At 47.2% G+C, this 8,758-nt stretch overlaps 1 pseudogene; it reads right to left on the bottom strand.

Annotated features, from left to right (window-relative positions):
• Positions 1–2,383: 2,383 nt before the first annotated feature.
• The window catches only part of LOC119516070, a 52,881-nt pseudogene continuing 46,506 nt past the window's right edge, over positions 2,384–8,758 (bottom strand).

The following is an 8,758-nucleotide window of genomic DNA, read 5'->3' as shown; positions in this document are numbered from 1 at the left end:
CTGAAGCTGGAGTCCACAGATTTGGAGTAGTGATACTCAAGCCTGGATCAGAGCCCAAATGGAAGGAGGCGATGTCCAGAGCTGTGGAAGCCAGAGGGGAATTTTACAGGGGCCATATCATGAGTCCCAGGGGCATAAGAGGAGGCTTGGGGGACAGGAGAGGTGGAATATCAAGTCATTTGGGGCAGTTGGCACAGCAGGGATCAGGGGTCTGGGTGCTGGGTGACATTCTGTTGAAGACCAGCAGGCTGGGGCGGTTTAGCCCAGAAGTCCTCCCAGGGAAGGGGGCCAATGATCAGTTATAGTTCCAGCCTCCCTGGGGTCCTGAGCTGAAGCAGGTAGAGGTTGAGGGAAGGTCAGACCCTTCGGGACTCAGGGATCTCTGAGCATCACAGAGACATTAGAGCAGAGTGTTAATGGAAAATGTTGATGGAATTAACATTCCATTAAATGTTAAAACCTACCCTAATGTTAATGGAGAAAACAGTGCCACAGACCTTCCCTTTGCTATATATGAGGATAACTAGAAGGTGAATTAGACTTAGGTCCTGCTCACCAGAGGTTTTCATGCTTGAAGGAACATTAGGGCAAGTGCATAAATAGTTCTAACAGAGGACAAATGGCAGGAGGTAGAACAGAGTGAGCAGAAAGTGTAAGAAATTTTAGGGGTAAAGAGGTCACTTCCCATTGCCTCCTTTTGAAAGTCTTTTTGCAGAGGTACCACTGGAGCTGGGTTAAGATGAGGGGACCCGATATCAAATGCCAATGGGCCTGGCAGGTAAATGCTTATCATGTGCTGCTGTCACACAAGAAAGATGGTGGTGGCAGCTGCAAACCGCAGCATGTGTCCTTTACTAAAGGGAGCTTGGAGGATGACATGTTAGAATTCATGCATTTTGTTTTCCCCCAAGAGTAGCTAGAGATCCATGTATATCTGTCAAGTCTCCTAACATTGAAGTGTTGGTAACTAATGTTTAAAAACCTACAAAACACCAGGCAGACCACAAAATGCCCCCAGCAGACTGCCAGTTTATGACCCAACTTATGGAGACAGAGGGCATTTGGATAGGACAGGCATGGAGGGCAGGAAAAGGGGCATCTTCAGGAGAATGTGTGCAGTTTCACTGATTAGAGTCAAGGGTGGGAAAGGAGAGTCACTGGACAGCAAGTTGGACAAGACGGATGGGCCTCCCTGGCAAACCTAGGGGTGCCGGCTGAGGAGGTGGCTGTACTTGGCTTTCTGCATGGTGGGGACAACTGGAAGTATTCAAGGAGAACAAAACCTGCCTGAGTTGTTATGGGGACACATGTCCTAGAAGCCTGGGCAGTGTGACAAGGTGGCTCAGAGAATAGGCTCCTTGGGTTCAAATCCTGGTTCTGCACTGGCTTGCTGTGCAATGTTGGGCAAGTTGCTTGACCTCTCTATGCCTCACTTTGGTCATCTCCCTAGAGATGGGGATAATCCTAAGTCATAGGCTCTTTGCAAGGGTTAAATGGGTTATCAGGGGCAAAGCCTTGATACATAAGTAAGCACTGAAAAGGTAACTGCTATTACTAAAAATTATAATGGAGAGACTAACATTTCATCAGTTAGAGGCTTCCTGCAAATTTGTCCCTGGAACTTGTTTTAGAAGCTTTTCATGGCATCTCTAAACCATAAATGAACCGGACTGTTTTTTGAAACCCATTCATTTTCTAGCACAAAATATTCCTGAAAAAATGAAGTAAAATTTGGAGTGAATTCCTCACTCAATGGTCCAATTACAGAACCCAGAACCAAAGCTAAGTGCACATCCAAGGTAATGACCTACACAAGTTCAAGTTAAAGGATCAGGGATGTATGGTCGACATGAAACTTGAGTTAATCCCACTGTGAGTCAAATACTCACCTTGGGGAGTGTCCTTGATTCTTAGAGACCTTGGAAGCCTCACCCCTTTCCATCTAAACACCAGTAGACAAATGGACCATTTTAACCTGAGTAGTAATTATCATTATAAATATGATTATGAGGCTAAAAAGCAGCAGGCATAGTGGCGACTATTTATTAAGCATCTACCGTGCACCAGGCAGTGTTGAACACTTGACTTGCATTAGCTCAATCAACCCTTGCCACGGTCTCCTGAAGCAGAGGATATTACCCCCACTTTACCAAAGTTTAGGGAGGTGAACGGACACCCCAAATCCCACAGGTAATGGGCAGCCGGGATGCCAATCCAGGTACTTCCACTTTCAAAGCTCTTTGAACTCTCTTGACAAACCTCTCCCTCCACGACCCCCTGCCCATCCCCAACAACCCAAAGGCCTCACAGTAAAGTGAGTCACTGGTGTCCTAAATCAACCATCGGAGCCCAGGGTCTGGCCAGACCCTGATGAAACAGCTGCTCAGAACACGCGAACCTGGGGCGATCACCAAAGGTCACTGTCACAGACACAGCCTCTGTCATAGACATAGCTGCTAGGGATAAACTGCAGTAAGGTCAAGGATGCAACACAGCCTCCATGCAAACACAACAGCTGATGGCTGGGATAGAGCTGCTCCTGAATCAAAGGAGCAAAAAGAGTGGGTGGATATGGAGCAGGGTGTGCGGAGACGGGAACACAGACACAAACCAGCCCAGCCCAGCCTGGCCCAGTCCTCCCAGCTCTGGAACTGCTGAGTCCCAGCCCCCTTTTGCCTTCTATTGACCTCTTTCCTCTAGAGGAGATGGACATAGGATCTGGGTTGCTTGGAACTAACAGTATGTGTAGGGAATCGCCAGAAGATATTGAAGAGGGGCAGTCTATGCAGAGGCATTTGTGACGAACAAAACTCTGCACATTTCCTGGGAAGCAGCAGAGTCAATAATTAACCCTGGAGCTTCAGAGAACTTTCCACTCTTTTTGAAAAGGGAGGGCTCTATTGTCTCTCCCAAAAGCAGGCTCCAAAGCAAAGTCTTAGGTGCATGTAGTTTTCTCCAGTAAGAAAGGGGAGATGGGGACATTTGCCATTGACTTCCATTCCACATGGGCCAAGGGCTGCTCCTATGGGCACTGGCCCTCCCCTTCCAGGTGTTCTGTTCACAGGTACCAGAGGAAGCCCTCAGGTCAAGGAACAGAAAGAGACAGACCCTCAAAGGCAGGTGAGCACAAAGGTGGGTGGAGGATCAGAGCATCTAGACGCCAGGGGCCCACAAAGGGACTCAAAACTCAAGCAGAATTATTTCAGGGCCTCATGGGGTTGCAAGGAACCAAGGCACTCAGGTAGCTCAGAAAAGGGGGTTTATTGCAGGGTCGAGATTTCATGGGATGGTGAGCAGTGAAGGATGTCCAGCCAGGCCTCAGAGGCATGGAATGAGGATCAGGAAGGCCACCTTTTGAGACCTAAGCTGCCTCTCTCACCCTCAGGCACACAGAATCTCTGTCTCTTTGTCTTCTGTGCCATCTCCTTTCTTCTTCCAGCTTTCTCCACCCTCTCCAGCAAAGTCACAAAGTGGTCTAGGAGGCCATACAGCTGGGCTAACTCATTCAATCTCTTGGTGTCCTGCCTGCAAAATCCCAGGAGATGAACTTCATTAGACTGACTGGTGTTGATCAGCTCTGTCGGGTGGCAGTGGGGTGTGCTTTTCACTGGCTGCCCCAGAAGCAGAGCTGAAAGGAAGGTTTGTGGGTGTGTGGTGCCCAGTAAGGAGCAGGGGATGCAGGATGGGGACAGAGAGGTGGGAGAGCCAAGCAAGGGTGGATGTCAAGCAAAGTCTGCAAAGGGTGGCTTCACCCAGTCCTGCCAGGGAACTCACAGGGCAGGCTGTGGGAGTGTGCCCCAACCTGAGACTTTCACACTCTCATACCCACAGTCATTGTCAAGGGCCACCCTGGGGGAGAACTAAACTCCAGGTCCTCGTGGGTCTCTGCTAGGGGAGGGAGGTCAGGTGGCTCCAATAGCTCAGGGCTGAGCACAGGAGAACAGTAACAGGGATAGTGGAAAGCCCTATGAAGCCATTAAGAAGTGGTAAAGGGACCCCCAGGGAATCTGGGCAGAGCATGGGCATTTTCACTGGGGGCATGGGTTGGGGTTATGGAGTGGCAATCACATAGTGCAACTCAGGCACTAACCTGTCCTGTAGGATGACTCACGTACCACCAACAAAAAGCCTGTTCTTATTCTTAATCCATATTCCTGTGGGTGTGAACTCATTGTAAATAAGACCTTTTGAAGATGTTATTTTTAGTTAAGATGTGGCCCAACTGAATCAGGGTGGGCCTGAGTCCATATTAATGGAAGTCTTATAAAAAGAAGAAACCAGAAGTCAGAGAAAGCCACAGTTAGAAACAGAAGTCACTGGAAAATGAAAAAGCAGACACAGGAGAGGGAGATGGTCATGTGACAGAGTTAGAGGTGCAAGACAAGGAGCCCCAAAGATTGCAGCCAGACAGCAGCAGAACACGACAGACTTTGGAGAGAAAGCATGGCCTTGCCAACTCCTTAATTTGGACGTCTATCCTCCGAAACTGTGAGCCAATGAATGCTTGCTGTTTAAGCCAACCCCTTGCATGGTATTTGTCATAGCAGCCAGGGAAACTAAGACATCCACCCACTGTAGCTGAAGGCAGCTCCAAGCAATGGACGCTGTGCATGGAAAGGCAGGCTTCTGAGAACAGGGTAAAGCTTGCATCCAAGTCCTGAAACATACTGTAAGTACACCGTTATGGTTCGCTGCCTCCCGTCACAGTTTATGAAAAGTCAGAGTTGAAGGCTGTTTAAACTTTGCATTAAAATATCAACCCCAGCATCTTCCATTCCATAGTTTTGACTAACCTTTGAATTTAAGGATGTAGCAATTTAAAAGTCACCTGTTAAAACCACAAAGGCCCCCAGGAATTGCCACACTTGTTAATGAACATCTGAACTTTATTGGTTTGTTGGTTTGGCTTGGGTTGTTGTGAAAGGGGTCAGCCTCACAGTGGTGATGGGGGCGGAGGTGGCAGAGAGCACCGTGACAAGTGCCCAAGAGATGCTTGTTGTAGTTACTCTTGGGGTTTGCTGAGATATTGGGAAGATCAACACACACACACACAAATGAAGTCATTGTTTCTTGAGCTCTTTCTGTCTCTGAAATGGGACTGCAATTTGGGAAATATTAAATACTTGTTATTCCTCAAGTGTGTGATTTCTATGAGCCTTAAAAGATTCTCATAAACCCTGTAGGAGGATGGTGATATTAAGAGGGCAAGAGATCCCAAATGTCTGCCCGAAGCTTGCATGGCCTGCTACTTCCTTCCCCCTTGCACTCTGGAGGCATTTTCTCATCTCTCATCTGGGTTGCTTGGCTCACAGATCTGCCTAACCATGCTGCAATCCTATAGCTGACAGCTGTGTCAGTGGGACCACTCCAGCCCTCTGTCTCAGGCAGTAAAATCAGCCACCTAATCTTACACCCTTCTTCTCACTCTGGGGGGCACAGAGATATTCCCCCGCAGCTCAAAAACAAGATCCTAGGAGAGTAGGCACACAACACACGTCATCACTAATGGCTACAGGACAGGCTTAAAATGAGGTATTCTAGGTAACAGTTTCTTCAAATTCATAACAGTGTCTCCTGGGTTAATTCAGCCTCCTTTTGGTTAAACCAGAGGTTTTCCATCTTACTGAGCACCAGAATGAACTGCAGGGCTGGTTAAAGCACAGTGACCCTGAATTTCTGAGTTGGTGGGTCTGAGCACGGCCTGAGAATCAGCATCCAGGTGGTCTGGGAGCAGACTCTGAGGACAGCTGGTTACAGAGTCCGTTCAGTGTGAGCTCCCTCCGGGGCTTTTGCTCCTCCTCTCAAAACACCTCTCCTTCTCTTCCTCCTTCTTCAGGTGGCATCCAGGCGCAGCAGGAAGCTCCTGACCTAACTCTCACCTCTCTTTCTCCCTCCCACCTCCAATCTCTCCCCCACTCCTCTCCCTCTGCATTCTCCTTTTCTTCCCCTCTCTCCTTTCCCTCCCCTCCCTCCCCTCCTCCCCACTCCCACTGTCTCCCTCTCTTGGGACACTCCTCTGGAAATTAGGTGTGTCTCTTCCTTCCCTCTCCTGTCAGCTGGAAACTTCCTTTAACTCACTGCAGCTGTTTCTAAAACTTAAGCTCTGAGTCCTGGCGTCTGCCTCAGAAACCTTTAGTTATAATGATAATAATAAGAAGAATAAGAATAATAAGCTTAGATTTTAAGACTCATGCCACTGAGCACGCACAATCCCACTTTAGGTGCCCAAGCAGAGCACGACATTTTCTTCATGAATTCCTGCCCAAGGACCAACCAACCCAAATGGGACCCTCCCTGAGCTCTGGCAGCCACGGCCTGAACCCAAGATCGCAACTTCAGGAAGTGCAGAAGGAATCGATTGTGCATGCTTAAAAATGATCCCTTTATAATAACACCACTATGCTAATCTGGACCTTTCTCTTCTAGATGTCCCCTGCCCTGCAATACCCGTCCCCCAGAGGAAAAACAAAAAGAAGAAACTGCTCTTTGTGGAGAAGAGAACCATGTGGCGTGAGGGATGTGGGGACGCGAGAAGATGCGCCTCCAAGTCCCGCGGCTGCCACCAACCACCCCAGGACACAGAAGAGCCCCCCTTTTCCCATAGGTAAAATGGAAACAATACATAAACTCATTTTGCAGTCTAGCTGTGGGGATTAAATGCGATGGTTGCAGAAACTCTGGATGAAGGGCTCTTTGTATGCTCTCACCTCAGGGGACCTGGGTAGATAGGACTCCATTACTGATACCTTTTGGAAACCATCCAGAATTTCTCAACCCAAACTCCCTCCACGCTCTGCGAATGTGTATCTTGGCGAACACAGCTGCTGTGCGTGTGTATGGCTTAACTTTGTATTTTTTGGTTGGAAATCTTTCTTGAATTACTAATCATAAAGAATATTATATTGCAGTCATAATTCTTGACCAAAAGACATCTTCATGGACTAATACCTTCGTTTAGTGTTTCAATGTAAAATTCTTTCTTAAACCGCTCAGTTTATTTTAAAGATTTGATTACATTTCGAATAAGGAACATAATTACAGTAGCAGTAAATGCACATGAGAAACCAAAAAAATAATCTATATTAGCAAGTCTGCTTTGCATTCAGGCTGTGACGTGGGTCATCAACCTCACAGCCAGTTTCCATCCCACCACGTATTATTGGCAGAGGCCCTAAAGTAAGATCTAAAGGAATAAGCAGCAGTATAGAAGAGAAAATGCCTGCTGTGTCCCAGTGACATCAGTTGTTAACCTTAGCTACAGGCTTTTATTTTAAAAAGGCAAAAGTTTTCCCAGCCTGTACAATTGATATCCCCTGGAAATGGGGATAGTAACCTGTTCACTGCAGAGTGCCATGGGATGCTGTATTAATTTCTTGGGGCTGCTGTAACAAATTTTCATAAATTGGGAGACTTAAAACAACAGAAATGTATTCTCTCACTGCTCTGGAAGCGGGAAGTCAAGGTGCCTGCAGGGCTCTGCTCCCTCTGAAAGCTCTGGGAAAGAATCCTTCCTTGCCTCTTCTTAGCTTCTGGGGGTTGCCAGCAAGCTTAGCACTCCTTGGCTGGTGGCCACATCCCTCCCATTCCTGCCTCCATCTCAGCATGGCCCTCTTCCCTGTGCATCTCCTCTGTGCCATCTTCTAAGGATATTGGACTTAGGATCCACCCTAAGCCAGTTGTTCCGGTTTGCTAAAGTGGCCGGAATACAAAATATCAGAAATGGATTGGCTTTTACGATGGTGGTTTATTAGTTCATAAATTTAGAGTTCTATGGCCATGAAATTGTTCCAATTAAGGCTTCAATAAGATGATACCTTCTCTGAAGAAAGGCTGATGGCATCTGGGGTTCCTCTGTCACATGGGAAAGCGCATGGCTGGAGTTTGCCGGGCCTCACCCAGGATTAGCTTCTTCAAACGTTGCTTTCTCCAAAATGTCTCTGGGCTTTTGTATTAGCTTCCCTCTCTCAGCTCCTGTGAGGCCTTGCTTGTTTCTCCAGGGCACTTCTCTCTAAGCATCTGCGAGTCCTCTCTTAGCTTCTCCAGGGCAAACTCTGGATTTCATCTCTTAGCTTCTCTCCTGGTTCTGGTTTCAAAGCTGTCTCCAAAATGTCTCTGTGTCTGCATCTCCAGGCATCTGGGTCTATGAAAGCTCTGAGCTCTCTTAAAGACTTCAGTAAACTAACACCTACCTTGAAAGGGAGGGGTCACATCTCCTTGGAAACAACCTAATCAAAAGGTCCCACCCACAATAGGTCTGCCCCCACAAGAGTGGATTAAAAGAACTTAGTCTTTTATAGGATACATAAAAGATTCAAACCAGGACACCAGTATAACCTCATCTTAATTTGATTACCCCTGCAAAGATCCTATTATCAAATAAGGTCATATTTTTGAGTGGGACTTCAACATATGTTTTGTATGTGTGTGTTGGGGGGAGGGGGCACAATTCAATCCACTACCAATGCACCTGGATGCTGAATGTCCATTATAAACCTGAGGGCCAGCTACCTGCATGCATACACTTATAATTAAGGTACTTGAGTTTATCTCTACCAGGTAAACTTTTATAACAGAAAAATCTCCAAACAAGGTAGACACCCTGCTAGTTAACTGGGATCTTTATGATTCACTTCTAGTCTTTTCTTTTGAGAATATGTTCTCAGCACACAATCTTTCTGCCTCCTCAACAAGTCTGCTCTTTTCCTTCTTCAGCCTCACTTCATGCTAAATCACCTGAGGTAGGTTCTGGTCTCCTGCC

This window comes from Choloepus didactylus, chromosome 19 (genome assembly GCF_015220235.1).
Source record: "Choloepus didactylus isolate mChoDid1 chromosome 19, mChoDid1.pri, whole genome shotgun sequence".
NCBI classification, from domain to species: domain Eukaryota; kingdom Metazoa; phylum Chordata; class Mammalia; order Pilosa; family Megalonychidae; genus Choloepus; species Choloepus didactylus.
This window is presented reverse-complemented; position numbering and strand designations above follow the sequence as displayed.